Genomic DNA, 17,777 nt, shown 5'->3' with positions numbered 1-17,777 from the left:
CGTCACGCGTGACTGTACGCAGGCGCGGTTGCCCGTACGGCGCGTGTCGCCTCTACATATACAGATACATACATACATACATACGTTAGTCATCCTTATCAATTGGACTTTTCTTAGACTACTGGCTGTCTCACTACTGCTCGCTACCTACTACATACCTCTTACTACTGTCGCTAACTGGGTCTGACCAGTGTCACTAATTACTACTAGCTTTGACCTACTGTCAGTTACCGCTGACCCTAACTACTGTCGTTGACAGTAATGGTTGCTGTTTAGTAGAGATCACCGAATATGAGAAAATATCTGGGATACCGTTGTTAAATTGTCCATTTGAAAAGGAGAGAGAAATTAACGGAACGCGTTTGAGCGATGACGAGCAATATTAGATGGAATAGCGATTATGTACTCCGTTTCCGAGTGAAAATATCCCAATCGGCTGGTCGATACGCGGCGACTGCGATAATTACCGCTAATGTAAATGTTCGTTAATGGGCGTTATTAAATGCAACGCGGCAAAATAGTCACCGCCGTCACGGCGTACAAGCTGCACCCACGCCCACTAACCGGTCCAATTATATTAATTAAATGAACGTTATAATTAGCTAATTAAATCAAAAGCATTTCGTACGGCAGCGTGCACGTAAAGCCGTGCGCGTGCTCTCTGTCGCAGAACGCGATAAAGGTTTCACAATGACACTGGTAAGCGGTATTGTCCGGCTAGATTTTCCATGATTTTCCAGGCCAACCCATTTTGGCTCGGCTGAGATTACGCGATAATCAAATTCATTGGTGGGAAACAAAATGACAGAGTGCTTCATGGTATTGTCTATCATTGCGCATAGCATTAGAGGTGTTTAACAGCGTCAATGATCGAACAACGAACGCGATACATTCGCGTCGATCGAGATTTTCAGGTTTCGATCGGATGACGTGACGCGGGACGATACAATCCGGATTATTCGACGGATTTTTTAATCGAATTCAGCTCGGCAGGTATCGGCGTTTCCGAAAGAAAAACCGGGTCAATTAAAATTAATGGATGGCGTAATTAGGAAAGTCGTTACGGGAGCTTGCGCGAGATACGCTTCAATCCAATCAGAGAAACGAGTTCCTTTTCTCCTCTTTAAAAAACTATTAAAATCTCTGTTGACTGAACGAACGGCGTAAAAACAAACCCCCTGCCCCTTTCCCGGCACCCCGCCGCTATGCTACACACACGTACACGAGCGAGACGTTAACGCGTTTCTGTTCTGTCGAAGTTAACCGAACCCCATTAGCCGGCTGACGTGAAATCGAGAGAGTATTCAGGTTGTTCGTTATCGACGGGCCGAGACATCGAAACGACAGGGTGAAAGAGATTCAATTACTTTAACGAACGTCCTGCAAACGTCTCGATCGCGTGATCCCTAATCGCAAATAATTGTAAGCCGAACTTGCTGCGGCTCTTGATACTCGTGTACCCTCTTCCCCTGTCCGTCTGTCCGTCCGTCCGTCCGTATACACGCGTTCCACTGTGTACGTGCACAGGAAGCTCTGCAGGCCAGCCGGTTACAGTGACTCTCGAAAAGCACCTCGTGTCATTAGTATGTTAATTGGTAACGGTCTGCCTGCCTATCCGGCTGGCTGCCACATCGAGTTTCGTATACATATACCCTAACGTCGCTGGAGCCCGGCGTGTTTATACGTTAAGATGTTTAATCGCTTCTGTAATTATACTGTCCCTCAAAGGGTTAATTGTCCCATAAACCCATGAATAGCGCGCCGTGCGGCTCGCGAACATCGCCAAAGAACAAGGAGGTACGAAGGTAACGAGGGAAAGGGATCGAGTCAGCGAGGGATCGACGAGGCTCGAATACACGCATACACGTACGATCACGAGAGGGTAAAGGTAGGGAAAGAAGAGGGCAGATTCCGTGGCAATACAGATTTCGCCGCTTCGCTGACTTTGGTTCGCTTCGAAAAACCGCAGCGTACCGGTTGCTTCTCAAAGATGATCGCGAGGGAAAACGCGAGGAGAAAAGAAACGAATAGCGAACACCAATCGATTCGATATTTTCCAGATAAATTTACTGGAGATACGAAGATGAAGACGTGGGGTATTTCTTTTCTCGTTTTGCGCGGCTAACACGATGGCTCGCGCAGCGGATCCTTGGAAACTTCCAGAAAAACGGAGTAAGCGTTGAAAAAGGTAAGCGACAGTGGAGAGAGAGTGCATTGTCACTCCGTTATAATTAAGAAGATAGACTTTAAATCCAGAATGCAAAGCGTGGAGGAGAAGGGGGAGGAGCTGAGAGGAGAAAACCGAGTCTCGTTGCGGGCTAAACGAGTGGTAAAAGGCCGGTCTGCTAGATGTAGAAAGGGGGCACCGGAGGACGTGGAAGGGGGTTAGGGGACTCGGATGGAAATTAATTCATTACTCTAATGCGCTGAGCGAGAGAATGGGCCGGGAGTTGAAGCGTCGAGTGCCAAGTATTTTGCGAAAGATGGATGTCTCGTTTTCATTCCGAAAATTAACACTCTCCGTTACTTGCCAACCGCCCAACAATTTCTTTTTCCTTGCCATCGAGCCCCCTACCATCGAGCTGACCCACCTTGCTTAAATTCCACTTACCTTCGGCCTCTGTCTGTCCCGCGTACTCGTCACGCGACCGATTCCACCCTTCTTTATTTACCATTCAATCCGTCTTCTCCGTCCGTCGCACCCTATCCAACCGAGACCAGCTCGCGATCGTCAATAGTCCATCACGAGCGGAACCTTGTCCGACGCTGACGAGTCTCGAATGTGACTAATTCCGTTCGCGAACGTCAGCCGACCTGACGTGTCGTTGGAATTCATGAATTTCTCCTGACCTTAATCGATCGAACGTCCAGCCACGATAACGTACTTTCTAAATATGTATTTCCTCGGTTTGGATATCAACCACGACCGGTAGATCCGTCTCGGGATAAACGTTATCGATAGATGAGAAACGGGACGGTTAACGATAATAATTCCGTTCCGGCGACGAACATGGAGCAATCTCCTTTTTCATTTAACATACGTCGCTAATAATATCCGACTGGTGGAATCGAACCACGCCTGGTACTCTCTCTTTTCAAGCTTGAGACGATAGCGACGAGCTGAACGATCGAATCTTGCAATCAGACTACCAAGCGGACAGAACGGACAGGTTGAACGTGGACGCGTCGCAAAGTCATCCTAAAGACCGCCATTGATACCAATTTAAAGGGAATATCGAGTCTCGTTCCACACTCGCGTACACTATTATCGACTGCAAATCGAAGAGATTCGGACGAGCTTTGGGCCGATCCACGGCCGTTCAAACAGCCGTCACGGACACGTGTAATTAAATTTAACGCGTTACCTCTGACCTACCCTCTGACCCACATATTCGTCATCCCATTTCCGTCCGTTTCTTTTCCGCTATTTCCGTTGCCGTCCCCCCCCCCCCCCCCCCCCCCCCTCCCGTCTCGACCCACTTTCGCATATAAAGTTCGCGGCCAGGTGGATGTAGATCGCGATATCGCGTCTAGCATCGACTCGGCGAAATTCGATTCGATAATCGAATCGAAAGCTGACGGCCGTGGGAACGGCATTAAAATCGACGATTGCGCTTCGCATACCGAAACGGATGGTAACATCGTTTAATCGTTCATTCGCAAATTGACACACGCGACGTGTGTAGGTACATGACGTTGCGAATAATGGGAGAAATTTCACGAAGAAAAAAGAAGAAAAGCTTTTTTGTGGTTGTCGAAATTTCAAGACAGCAGTTAACGGGAGTAGCCGGCGCATCGCTTCGTATTTAGTTTCTTTAAATTCAGCGGACGGTCTGTCGGAAGGAAAGGGCACGCCGTGCCCTCGTCGCTCGTTGGTGATTGCGGATGCCTTCTTCACGGCCCCCGATGTAATTTTCTGAATGACTGCGTAATTAAAACTCTAATTTCCTGCGCTTAATTGACCGGAGTCTTGGTTCCCTCCTTGCTCCGTTTCGCTTGCTCCTTACCTCGGCCGACTACTCGCGCGCCGCTCTTTCCCTCCTCTCCTGTCGTCTCTTGCTCTCGATTAATGTAAAGCGAACAACGAAAGAGCCAGCGTCCGCGACTTTAACCCGGAAAACTTTTTAACGCGTTACATTTACGAAGTGACGGTTGTTAATTGAAAGAAATTTACCGGCTGATTTTCGGCCGCGTGCTCGACGAGATCTTGGAACGCGATAACATCTTTTTCGTCGCAATCAGAAAGATAATGGTCGTTGCAGACGAGGGATGCGCGTACGCGAGCCCGCGGGTTACATCTCGTCGCGTACGCCCAATTTTCGCGGAACTCGCGCCGCCACGAGTGGTCGGATAATTACATCCGTTTCTGCTGGCCGGAGGCAATTATAATTGCCGACTCCTTTCGCAATTATAAGTTTCTGCGAGACTTGCCGTGGCGTGCCAACGCGGCAGCGTGTACTTACTCGCTGCAACGGTGAGAGCGACGAAGAGCAAGAGAGAAGAAGAAAGGCCGGCTGCTGAGAATACCGGTGGCGAGTTTCGAAGAGAAAGAGAGAGGACGAGCGAGGTGCACGTGAAAACGTTAATTGGGGTGACCTGCTCAGAAACTAGTTACGAAAGGACTGTACTGACATTCCATGTGCCCCCACGCGACATTGAATACATACAAACGCGGACGAGCTAGGTTGCATTTTATTCCGCCTGAGAATTCGTCCCACGAACAGGGGTATTCCCAAGGAAACCGTATCCGAACGTGCCACGCCGCGATATCCTGCCTTTTTCCATGGATTAATCTTTCAGTACGAGCCGACCTCGTTAAAGGTATCTTTCGATTGATCCAATCGAATCGGACACCCTTTCGAACGGAAAAGCTTCGCCTAGAATAAACGGTATCGCGGCAAGTAGACACGTAGCCCGGGCTAAGATGTTCCTGAGAACCACTGCCGGGAAGGTGGCGGTCGTGGAAGAAAGTGGAATTGCAAATAAAAAGTCGCAGAAGTAGCGCGTAAAGTATAAGGTAAACCAAAGTAAAAGGAGTGACTAGATGGTAGGGGATAGAAATGGATGTTACTTACTTAGACTTCGGAGTATTTCTATCCTTTCTATCCTTCCCGTTTCCTCCCCGTCTTCCGTAGGGTAACGTTGCTTCGCTTCTGCGCTTTCTTCTCACCATCGCATCGTTCCTCTCCGTCTGCCTCTTCGTAGCTAGCTTTCTCGGAGCTTGGCGCGTGTCCCTCGCGTTGAAAGAGCTTTTCTTCTGGTTGCTGTCGCCTCTACTTTTACCGTGCCAGGGAAACCCACGCTATCCCATGTCCCGTAAAATCCTCCTCGAACCCTGACGCACGGCTTCCACAGTTCTTTCCAACTCGTTCAGCCACCCTAAAGGTGTTGGCGAGCTCATTTCAAAGGTGTTCGCCGAGAAACTTGCGGGACTACCAGATTTTCTCAAAGCTAATGATCTTCTTCGTTAGAGTAGCGACGCGCGTACAAAAGGCTCCAATTACGGCACCTAAGGAAAATTACGAAATAACGAGACCAACGTTCGACGCTCCCGGGCACGCGGGATTTCGATCTTCCCCGTTAGACCACGGTACACGCCGGCAGCTTAATATTACGAATAAGAAATAAAGAAGAACCATCGGCATCGGTCCCCTCTCCCCATCTCTATCGATGCTCAACGAATTCACCCAACCCCTTGCAAACGATTTCTTTCTTTTCTTTTTCTTTCCCTTCTTCTCGTCGCACGCTTGCTGCAAGCTTTTCGACTTTAGGCACGACCGAAACTTTCACCCACCCGCCCACGACCGCGTTTCAACCCTCCTTCACTCTCTCTCTTTTGTAACTACCTCTCTTTTTCGTGGACGCCGCGATGGAAACGGTGGCTTCGTGAAACGGAGAAGTTAATTATAAGCGATACCAATCTCTCGGGGTTGTTGGGCGGTTGGTAGAACTGGGAAGCCATGACAGCCAATTACCACCCCGTGCCGACCCTCGCGCACGAGCCACCGTTCTCTACCTTCCTCTCTCTCCCTCTCTCTCTCTCTTCCATATACATACAAACACACATACACACACATAGATACACATTCTTTCTCTGTTCTACCACCCTCCGAACGTTCCTCCTTTTCCTTTACTCGAAACTTTCTCTGCTATTCTCTCCTTCCCTATCTTCCCTACATCCGTTTTACACAGATACACGCGCGCGCACACACGCGGCCGACACACGAACGTGGCCACGCGGGTACACGCTAACACGTACACTTACACGTGCTCTCTCCCGCCAGTATAGGAAATTAAAAGACTGGGCGATGATTGCGCGCGGCCCAGCCTGGCCTTTCCACCCCCTTGCCTACCTCCTTCAAACCCCCGGTTCTTTCGCAATCTACCGTGGCTCTCTGCCACAAGGCAAGAAAAGGGAGAAGACGTTCGTTCTGCTTAACGAAAACTACGGAATTGGCCGAGAAAAGTGATTGGGATTGGCCCTTTTACCGCGTTTGTCCGTGCCTCGTTTCGCCTCGTTAAACCGCCCGAAACGGACACCCTGTTTAGCCTTCCTCTTTAGCCGTCTGCCCACTCATCATTGAATGGGTTCCTCTTCCGCGTCTTCGACGTGGCCTGGTACCAACCTTATACCTTGAAACACACCTTTAGACCAATAGATCGGCAAGAAACTTTGAACTCTCTCTCTCTCTCTTAGGAATCTTTAGATACGATGATCGCGTTCACACTGACGTTTGAAAAATCAAAGGGAAACGGAATGTTTTACCCTTGTTTGTGTCTCGCTGCGTTTCGTTCAACAAACAGAGCGAATCGAATTCGTCGCGCGTTCGCGTTACGCGGCCCGTATCGTACGTCGCGCGCGCGGATCGGTTCCATCCATTAGAGGCTTATGTCAGCCGACAATAGGGATTAACCTTTAGGAGAACGCAACGAGAAAGCGGCAACGGCTGGCTGCCATGACAGCGATCGTACCGGGTGTCGTTTTTAAGCCGCTTCCCGGCGACGACGCGACGGCTTGTTTACACTTCCTGTGAGAAAACTCGAGTCTATACCGCTTTTGATCGAAGAAAATTCCATTAGCATCGTTCCAGAAATTTTCTACTATTTTGTCCGAAGAGGAAAGTAATTAAAATTATACCATGCAAATACGAGATCTTAATAGCTTCGATCCTCTTATAAAAAGGGTAGAAGTTTTTACGAGCGATTTACATCGAACAGCCCTGTTTAACTCGTAATTATTGAACAACAAAACTGGTAGCCGTGCGAGGCATAAGATCTTATCTGAGATCTTGCTAGCTCTTGCTAGTTCTTGGTTGGAGGACTAACAAACCAACGACGCGAGGAATCTTGGAGCTAGCAGCGCTGCTCGATACCCATAAAGTGAAACGCACAGTTGCGGCTTGGCATAGTTAGCGGGGTCGGCTTGTTCACCGGTTAGGTTGAGTTAATTATAACCGATGGTTATCAACCGGTTAACTCCGACACGCCATTACCTCACTTTGCCTTGCATCGTCTACTCCCTTGTTGTATCGTCCAAGCCTCGTGTCTCTCGGTCGGTATCACTTTGACGCGTCTCGCATACCTACCACGATCGACTTGCTAATTTCTTTAAGTGTAACAATCGTAAGGCATAAACTTTTCTAATGAATCCTCGTCGCGAAACTTCCGACACCGATCTGTTTGTTCGAAAACTTACGACCTCTTCGTGGGACATCAAACCATTCGATGATGCTGTTTGCGTACCAACACGGATACCTTCGATCGCTTCTTTTTTTGTACAATACTTTAAGAATAATATTTCACTGCAAATTGCATGATCCCCGAGTTTTATTTCGCGTGATGTTTGAGTATACCCCGCAAACGCGATTACGGGCGAGTCTTAAACGGAGTTGACGAAACAGAAAATTAACGGGTGATCGTTCCGACGCGTTGGAAATTGCGTACACGCGCGTGCCACGACCTGGTATCCCGTTTAGATTGATCGCTTTGAAGGGATATTCCGTCATTAGTCAGGCAGTCAGGTCAAGATCAAAGCAAACGGAATTTCTTTACGGTGTCTGGACGCGACATCCATTCGCGGCTACGACAAAAGCAAATTACTTGGCGTAATCAAGCTATCACGGCCACGTTTCGTAAATTATTTTGGCACGATTCATGACTCACGAAAATTACATTAACACGCGTTCAGGTATTCTAGTCCTTACATCGAAAGTTCCATTTATATCTAATCGACTCTCGTAGTTTCAATCGGATGATAGTTGGCTAATTACCCCGTTGAAAGCGGAACGAGCACCATTTACGAACTTACGCCAATTGATTCGAAGAATAGAGGGTAGGTATCGAAACATAAATGACGCTTCTCACGATCGTTTCCAAGCTGTTCTTCGCTTAGTCTCGGACACAGTAAGCTAAGGTGAATCGAAATGGTAGGAAAAGTTGCTTCGCTATGGCGAAGCACGGTATCAAAGTTAACGGTCGAAACGTTTCTCGAGAAATCAATCGGAGAATGGCCTCGTTAATCTGGCGGGGTGGTTTCTGGATGCTCGGTTGCTCTTACATCACGTAATAGTATCGGGCCATCCCCCCCCCCCCCCCCCCCGTTGGCCTTAACCCCCACATCCCTGCCGTCTCTTCGGTCCGAACTACCCCTCCTAACCTCTCCGCCGTTTCCCAGCTAAGTCTGCGAGTGACTGAGTGGTTATTTAGGTAAGAGCCAGTCTCCCCGCGCGGAAGCTGCTCCCCTCCCTTACCCCTCGTCCTGCTTAAGTAATGGTCCCGCAACATATTGTGCAAAGAAAAACTCGCTGGCTTATTTGCACCAGTCTGCTGGAGGAAGCGAGAGAGACGAGAATTTCTCCCGCGATTCGTCTGCGACACGATCGTAAGGGACAAATCGTCGATCCAGGTGAATTTGATAACGAAATTATCTATGGGATGACCTGTAATCAATAACCGAATCGAAACACCTGTTTGCGGTAGCCTGGAAAATTATTCACCTTCGTGTAACAGACTCGTTCCATCGTGACCTAACATTCTCACGGTGAAACACGAAGGATCCTCGGAATCGGTAAATCTCACCCTACCAAGAGGTGTTATTTCGTAGAATAATCGAACTGTTACGCGAAAGATCGAGCATCAGTAAGAACGATTTGCATGGTAATACGCGTTCACCCTCGTTTGAATAGAGTTGATGCAAGAAAAATAGGAAGGCGAAATCGAGGCTGGGGTGGCACATACACGGTTCCTCCTACTAATGCCAGCCTATCCTTACAAATAGCTGTTTCTCGAGCGGTATAATTACGGATTAGATGAACGGAAGATAGCTCTTAAACTCTGGTCGGTGCGAAGGGTGGCCGTAGATCGCGGGATGACCGCCACCATCACCCTGGATCAATCGACGTGCACGCGATTTTGCACGCACACGCGTGCCGGCAACTCGCTCGGCCAACGATACCTTCTCGCTGCTCGTGCTTCCCTGTAGCAAAGCGGAGCTGGCACGTGTCGAACGCCGAGACACGTGCGATGCTCCGACCAAGATCGATATTCTTCCGTGCCAACTACAATACCGGCCACCTCGTATATTATTTCAACGCGCTTTAACCTCTCTCTCTCTCGGACCTGCGAATATTCGAACGCACAAATTTGTCTATCATCGAGCCAGCCAGGGTTCCCATGACGCGTAATCGCTTAATGATTTTTGCTACGCTCCACGTCTCATCCGCCAGGATGATTTCTACAGGGTGTCACGTGAAGAGTGATTCGATTGACAGTAGGGTGACTCTGCGTGCAGGATGAGAAATAAAATAGATTTGTACGGGAATTATTAGAAATCTTTCAAGTACTGTGCCTTTAATTTTATATGGAATAATTTTACTTTAGGTTATAATTTGATTTGTTAAAAAAAGGGAGACAAGCACCGTCACGGTTTAGTCGCAACCACAAAACCATGGTTTAATTAATTTTTCAATGAAAGCGCGCACTCGCTATAGTCGCTTCGAACAATAGGACCACTTAAGCAATAAACAAAAATGGTACGCGGGGGACGATGGAAGAGTCGATGGAACAGTCAATGGCGATAGGCAGGACGGTAGGGTAGGAGATGATCTGATTACGACCGCATCATGGGAAAGTCAACTCGCAAACCGAGGGTAGAAACTCGATTCATCCTATGGTATCCTATTGTGCGAATACTGTCACCGATGCGTATAATTCGAAGGGATCCACGCGCATCCACGCGCTTCGGCATTAATTTCCAGCACAAAAAGGTGCATAGCGACGCGACGCGATGCGTTCGTCTTTTCTCTTTTATTCGAGCTGCAACGATCGAACCATTAACGTGCCGAAGTGAAATTCCGGACCGGTTCTCGGAAACGTGAAATCGATAAAGATCAAGGGACCACGATGATTCGTCAATCGTGGAAGGAAAAATTTTGGGAATCCTGGCTGATAGCCGGTTTGCCGGCCGAACGAAACGAGCAAACGGGAAACGGACGTTGCGACAGGAAGAAACCACAAAGAAAAGACGGCCCACAATGGGCCGTTTATCAAAAGTCGTGATACCAAGACGTGGTCGCGCCTTTCCACCCTCGCGGTCCATCAATAAAACCAAGTGATTTAGCGAGTCCCTGGCGGTCGAACGGGAAAAGCAAGGTGGCGGAGCACGAATTTCCAAGATAAAGGGGTCAACAATGGACGGTAACCAATGGTTGGTATTCGGCCAGTGTCGAAACGCCGCCTTCCAATCACTCGCCGATAACAATGCCCTCAGTCTGGTTTATAAATCCGCGCATTGTTGCCAACTTAAAAGCTCTCGCGACAAGAGAGAAGGAGAAAGCGTGAGAGAAAGAGCAGAGCTGAGAAAAAGGGTGACGAGGAACAAGCTAAGACGGGGGGGGGGGGGAAGGAGAGAATCTACTCAAGATCTCAGGCGTTGAAAGCACCGTCGGAAAGGTAGACGAAGAGAGAACGAGAGAAAGAGACGAATGATGGAAAAAGAGAAAGAGAGACGAAGGCGGGGGAAGGTGGATGTTTAAAGAGTGGGAGCGAGAAGATGGTGGCAGAGCTTGAGAGCCGTGTAAAAGCATTGAGAGCACTTTAATGAATACGATTAGGGGCGTTAACTGTGAAGGATTGCCAAGCCGAAGAAAGCGCCACGCCAGGGAAAGCTCTTTTCCGGCGCCTTCGACCCGAGCCCGAACCCGAACCGGCTCCTCGCCCTCCTCGAGGAAATTTTCGTTCGACTATGCGATTGCTTCTCTAGCTACCTCGATTCAATTCTGATACACCTTGCTCCCGTTACCTTGGATTAAATCTTATCCTCCTTTCCAGATAATTCTCCTCGTCGATTATGAGCTACGAGGAAATTCCAGCTCACGACTAGCCGCGAGTACCGTTCGACTCTCTCGTTATTTTCATCCAGCGAACAAGCTCCGATAGTTCCTGCAGATTTATCACATTTAACGACGCCTTTCTTTTTATCCTTTTACCATACAATTCTAACCGCTAATCGCGAAACGATCAACCGTGGACGTTATTTAAATTCAAACGGCGAAATTTTCCTTCGACTCCGATGGCCGTCTTTCTTTCGTTGAAACGGAGCAAGCTGGAAAACGTTTACTCCCGGACCGCAATGTATCTCTGGCAGATGCACTTATCTCCTCGGGACTGAATACGATGCCGCGTTATCAGTCCTGCGAACGACAAACCCACTTCCTATGCACATTCTTGTTTCTTTCTTGTCAGTTCGGACTGCCGGGAATAATCTGGCTCATTAGCGGAACGATAGGAACCGTCTGCCTACGCGAAAACTGGCCACGTGTGTCTGGCTCGACGCGCGAACGCTTAGCCGTTATAATCGAAGCTTTTCGCGGCTCCAATTAGAGAGGATATTCCGTCTCTACCGCGCTAATTCGATCTCTGCCTGTGTACGTTAGCGAGATTCGTTAAATTATCGCCGACGGCGATTAATCGACTGGCCTGTTTCCACGTAAATATTGCGTGCTATAATTATTGAAATATATTACCACAGCTGTATGAAAAGCCGCTTTAGATCTAGCTGAAGTTAATGCTACTCCGCAAGATTCTTTCGAGTACCGATAAGAAGAAAAAGGAAAAACTTGAAATGATTTATTTTGTTGTTTGAAAAAATAAAAAAAGACCTAACGATTTCTGTCGTGTCAAAATTGCATTTTACCAGCGGGGTTGCATTTTGCATACGATTTCAAACGTCGCGATGCTTTCAATCTCGAGGCAGATCACGGCAACAGGCCTTATTACTTGCGGCCACCGTGTCCAACTCCATTTCCGGTGGCAACCGATGCCCCTACGTCGAGAGTCGGAGCGGCAACACAGAAACGCGAGGAAACACGCACACAGCAGGATACACGATCTCGTTCGCGTCTGGTCTGGTCTGGTCTGGTCTGGCCTGGTCTGGTCGGTACGCAAACGCGGGTACGTGTGAACGACGTGATGCTGGGTGCCTGCCACTCGACTCAACCGCTCTAGCTGACTCCACGCAATTATAGATCCCTAATTACGAACCCGCATGCCCTGCTTGGCACATCTATTCCTCTCTCATTTCCACCCCTCTCGTTGAGCCACGCTTTCTGCAACCCTACTCTCCTCCTCCAGTTCCTCTTCGTGCTACTATTACCAACGGTGCCCGTATCTCAATCCCTGACACTTTGCTCCTCTATCCGCCACCTCCCTTCCACTCCCCTTCTTCTTCGTCTCCTCCTCGCGTCGATTCGTGTTTTTCTCATCCGTTCCACGGAGAAGAGAACCGGCCTCCTACCATCTCACTTCAGTTCGGTTAATTAACTCCCACCTCATTAACCGAGCAGCATTCTCTTCTGGAGTGCAAGCAATCCATCGTGCAGCACCCCTCGCCACGCCGCGTCTTCTCGTCCCTTGATGCCACGTGTTATTAATAATTGTTTTCGACCGACTCTCCTGCTTCGATGGCCAATCTTGCGTTCGGTATTATGCCCGTCCGCCTGTTTGCACGGCCTCTGTAAACGATCCACGAGTGTACGTGATCACACGTACGAGGACCGTGATGGGAGGGGAAACCGTGCGCCAATGTACCAACACTCTTACGAGGAATCTAATTAAAGTTTCATCTTATTACGTCGAAATATAATGATATCTGGTTTATAACGCGTTTAGTAATTTTATACGGGGAGAGGATACGCCGAGCTAATTAAGCGCGTACACTTAAACCGCATGCGCGTCAGCGGATTCGCATACACCGGTTCGTGGTCGTTTTTCCGTTCTCCTTTTACATTCTGCATGTGTTGCATCTGTTTTTTTCTTCTCTCTGTTTCACAATGTTTGCGCGAGTTCGTGCGTCAAGGTTTCATCTCCTTTGCTGCTTTCATTGCTGTACACTGTGATCGTATATTATCGGTCGCGTTGTTCCAAACTCGTTTAGATATGCATTCTATTAATTAAAACCGCCTGGAAGGTACGTGACACATCGTGGAAACAAGAAACGAAAGCCCTGTCAAACAATAACGAGCGACGAGTTTCGAATTGATTTCGAAAACGTGTCGAGTTTAACATTCTTCTCTGAAAAAAAAGGAATTTTCTCCTTTTTCGGGAAAAAAAAGAGGATACACTGAAAACGTTGGTTATCGCGATATCGATCGCTCGAACGTTCGTTTTCTGACACTCGATTATTCTGGAGACGGCAGCCGTTTTCAAATATTAAACTGGCAGAGTTGAAAAATCGGTCCATAACTCGGACAGCTTAATTGACGAATTCAACGTTCATAGTTTGATGGCTTAGCTTTTCAAGCATTTCAAGATTAAATCGCACTTTAACTCGATCGACCATTTACACGATAAATATATCGTGAAATTATCTATCCTCATTTCCATACGAGAGGATTATAAATTGACATGTACAGCTAATTATAAACTGTCATGAGAAACGTTGCGACATCACGGATCGTTTATGTTCGCTTATATTTCTGAATATTAACGAGCTCCGTATCGAGGCGGGATATCGATGGTTAAGAAAGACAAAAAGAAGAGAAGAAAGTGCGAAGGAAGTAAGACGACGCGACGGTGTGCTCGTCGCGTTATGGAAAATGAGCGGATTTAAATCGCGCCGATCCGAGCTAACAAGTGGCGAAGGTTCGCGTACCGGTTTAACGTGTTCCCGCGACATTTACAATCGCTTTAAATATTTATTTCGCGCCAACACGACGATATTTTTTTACGTCTCTTTGCGTCATTAACGAGGAATAACCTCGTTTGTGAAGGCAACCACCAGCTTGATAATATTTTGACGATATCGCGAACCTTCTGCTCTCCTCCTTCCAACAGAAGGATATTACGTAAATATTCACGCTTTTTAAGATCCTTCAGCTATGGCGTGGTGAATGCCACGCGAAATGACCAGGATAAGAAGTTACGATCGAAAATGGATGAAAAATTAAGCGAGCAGTTTTAGCGAAATTACTTAGACCCAATTAAGTCGAGTTTATCTTAGAGCTAGAGGTACGATTCGTAACTTCTACGTATCAAAGAAGAGGAGAACGGGCAGGAATGGGTTGAAGATGAAGTGAGCGAGAGGTAGCGAGGCAAAGATGAAGTAGAAGACGAAGAGGGAGGGATAGAGAAAGAGAAGGACGATGGGAGTTCAGTTTCTCCCTGCTAAGAGGGTTTGCTTGTATCCCTCGAGATGCGCATACGTCATCCGATTAAAATTAGTAATTAGCTAATTAACTTAAGCACGCAGCACTCCGGACTAAGTAAGTTGACCGCTTGATTATGATGCATCGCTTCAGAGTTCGAATCTACCCCCCCGTACACTCGGCCTCGCGAGAAAAAATAAAGGAAACGCGGGGAACGGAGATAAGAAAATGGGGAAAAAGTGTGTGTATAGTGTTTCTATAGAAATCTCCAAGAATTGTTCTTGGCAATTTATTCCTGGCGGTTAGTTACGCTTATCGTGGCTACCTAGACGTCCACAGCGGAGTTAGCACTTTACTCTTATCGAACAAGCTTTATTTCTATATAATTTCGTTTCACCGCAGGACGCACACGATGTCTCTCGCGAGTACGTCTCTTCGCGAGTTTGACGCACAACTCTTTGAAACAATCCAACGCCGAATCAGGGTAGCGTATCCGATTCCAAGTTATTCCGGCCCACAAATTCCACTTTCGCCATACGTTCCAGAAGACCGGTGACGTGAGTGGAAAATTGATATATGCACGAAGGTGATATCTAGTGGAAAAGTGTACTGTATCGTGGTATCCGAAGTAGCGCGAGCAAAGGGACGCGCGTCGTCGAGAGTGATTCAGAAGTGCTTTCCCGTGTTCCTTAACTAACCGTTCGTCGGTCCTGTGGACGCGCCGCGTAGGATCGCGACAAGGACCGGGCTAAAGGTCCTTCCCATCCACCCTTCCTCCCCATCTCTATCCCTCTTTCAATCCCCTTTCGATACCGCTTCTCTCACCTTCTACCGTTCCAGCTTTTTCAAATTCTTCCTTTCTTTTCCTTTCGTCTTTGATACTGTTCGATCTGTTTCACTTGGAACACAGGAAACGCGATTAAACTTTGACTAGAAAACAACCGCCTCTAACGCCGCTAATTTACTTCTCAGGATTTTCCAGAGAAACATAGTCAGAATCCTCAGAGACGGATTCGCGGTCCGGTCCCTTAAGTGACAGTAACGTGGGCGACCATTGGGAAGCCTCGGAAGCAATGTATCATCGTTAAAGAACTGTAAAAGAGGCGTCCCTGTTTCTCCATTTACTCTTTACCTTTCTATCATCACCAGTCGGATAAACATTTATTCCTCGAAGTAGAATTCGAAGCAAGCAGATTCAATCTTAATAAGAATAAATTTTATCGAAACTTTACGCGAGATTTAACATTGGCACGCGTTAATGAGTATCTTCAATTAGCAACGAAAAATGATGAAAGTTAATTATCGTTTCTTCGCCAACAATGAAGCGATCATCTACTCAACCTATAATTAGCATAAGTGATGATTCTTTTATTCGAAAGAATTACAACCTCGAGTTCCACTTCAAACAAGTCTACGTAGATAGACAAGATCTTGAAGCGAAGTTCCAACATTGGAAGCTTCCAATCGAAAGCGTCGCTTTCACGTAATGGGACCCGTATGTGTAATTTGCCGCAGGACCGGTCTCGCGCCTGTATCTCGATTAGAATTTCTTTGAACCCTCATACACGGTCCATACGCGTCTCTGTGTCCGTCGCGCCTTTCAGCTCGGATACTCGTCAACCGATGCGGGCTCCTACGGGAGAACGAAGGCTTCGCTTCGTTTTAACAAACTATTAACATTAAATCTAGACTCGTCCATCGAACGAGCCCACATTTCGTGACAATTGGAAAAATCTTCCCCCCCGTCCCTCTGGCCCTGGTAACTCGCTTAACGAATCGAACGTTTCCCTTTATCCCGTGGCTCGCTAGTCCCGTAAAGTAAAACTGGTCGAGCGAAAAATGAGCAACCGAGATAAATCAAAGAGTTCCCTTCGATCCACGAAACCGATGTCACCCAACGTTAATAGCGGGACACCCAACCAGACACCCAAGACCGCGACGTATCGCGGTTGTCCATTTTCTCGATCACGGTACAATTACGAACTTCAAACTCCGTTCGATTGGCTGGTCGGCATTATAGCTAACCGTAATTAGTGTACGAAACTGGAATAGGAGGGGAGAGAGGGGAGGCAGCATACGTGTAATGCTCACGTTAATTACCTGACATGTTTAGCATGCATTACATCCACGTATACGAGGCAGTAGCTTCGACCCACCCTGCCTGTCTACTTGCTCGCCTGTTACGCTCCACCTACGGGCCTACCCTGCGTTTGCACCGAGCCGCCCGCGTACGTCAGCTAACGAGCGAAACGAGGAAATTTTCCCAAACTTCCCAGGAATGGCTAGAAATTCGAAGGATACTCTTATTAACTAGACCCAGATACCGTTCGTTATTACTAAACAAGCCTTTGTCTCTTTGTCAATGTATTATAGTTAAGGAACAATTACGACATCACGATGTTCTTGGTAATTATTATTACATCGATTCTGATAAATAGTCGTGGGTGTGTGCGCAACGCGTCGAGTACAGAGACAATGAATATTTAAGGTGATCAAATTAGGTAGGGCAGCCTGTGTATTCGATCAATATTACCTCGATCGAACCGCGGATGGTATCATAAAGATTTCACTAACTAAGATTCGTTGGAATGCGATGAACAACGAGAAAGAACGAGGGCATTCGTAACAGGAAAAACGATTAATGTCCCGCGAAAGGTAAATGGACGGTGAAGGGTAGCGGACACGGATGGTGGTAGTCCACGATCAGCTATCCGAAATAATGCATAGAGCGCGGAGTGCACGTAACGGAATAACAATTTCCTATTGCATTAATTAGAGGTCGACGAGGCGTGAAATCGAGGTTTACGAAGCGTCAACCAGTTTTACACATCGCGACCGAATAATAACGTCGCAACACGACTCGAATTCCGAATACATTACCTACGTCAGCGGGACACGATCTCTGGCTGGATCGTTGAAAACCAAGGGATCGAGACTGTAATGATTAACGACGAACGTTAATGCCTGAATTCTGCTCAACCCGCTCGCCAATTATTGTAACCAGCCACCGATACCGCGACACGTTCAACGCGTCCAGGATACGATATAGACAATTCGTAACAACGACATCCAATAAAATGTATTGACTCTAACACTGTGTACACGCTAAGCAAGTGAATAAAAATATATCATCAT

The 17,777-nt window shown here is 47.5% G+C and overlaps 1 protein-coding gene across 1 annotated transcript in view; it reads right to left on the bottom strand.

Annotated features, from left to right (window-relative positions):
* LOC114875472 (LIM domain only protein 3-like) overlaps positions 1-17,777 on the bottom strand; it is a 70,407-nt gene that overhangs the window by 50,855 nt on the left and 1,775 nt on the right. The window lies entirely within an intron of this gene.

The sequence above is a fragment of the Osmia bicornis genome, chromosome 1, assembly GCF_907164935.1.
Source record: "Osmia bicornis bicornis chromosome 1, iOsmBic2.1, whole genome shotgun sequence".
NCBI lineage: Eukaryota > Metazoa > Arthropoda > Insecta > Hymenoptera > Megachilidae > Osmia > Osmia bicornis.
The sequence above is the reverse complement of the archived record's forward strand: the minus strand, read 5'-3'. Positions and strand labels throughout refer to the sequence as shown.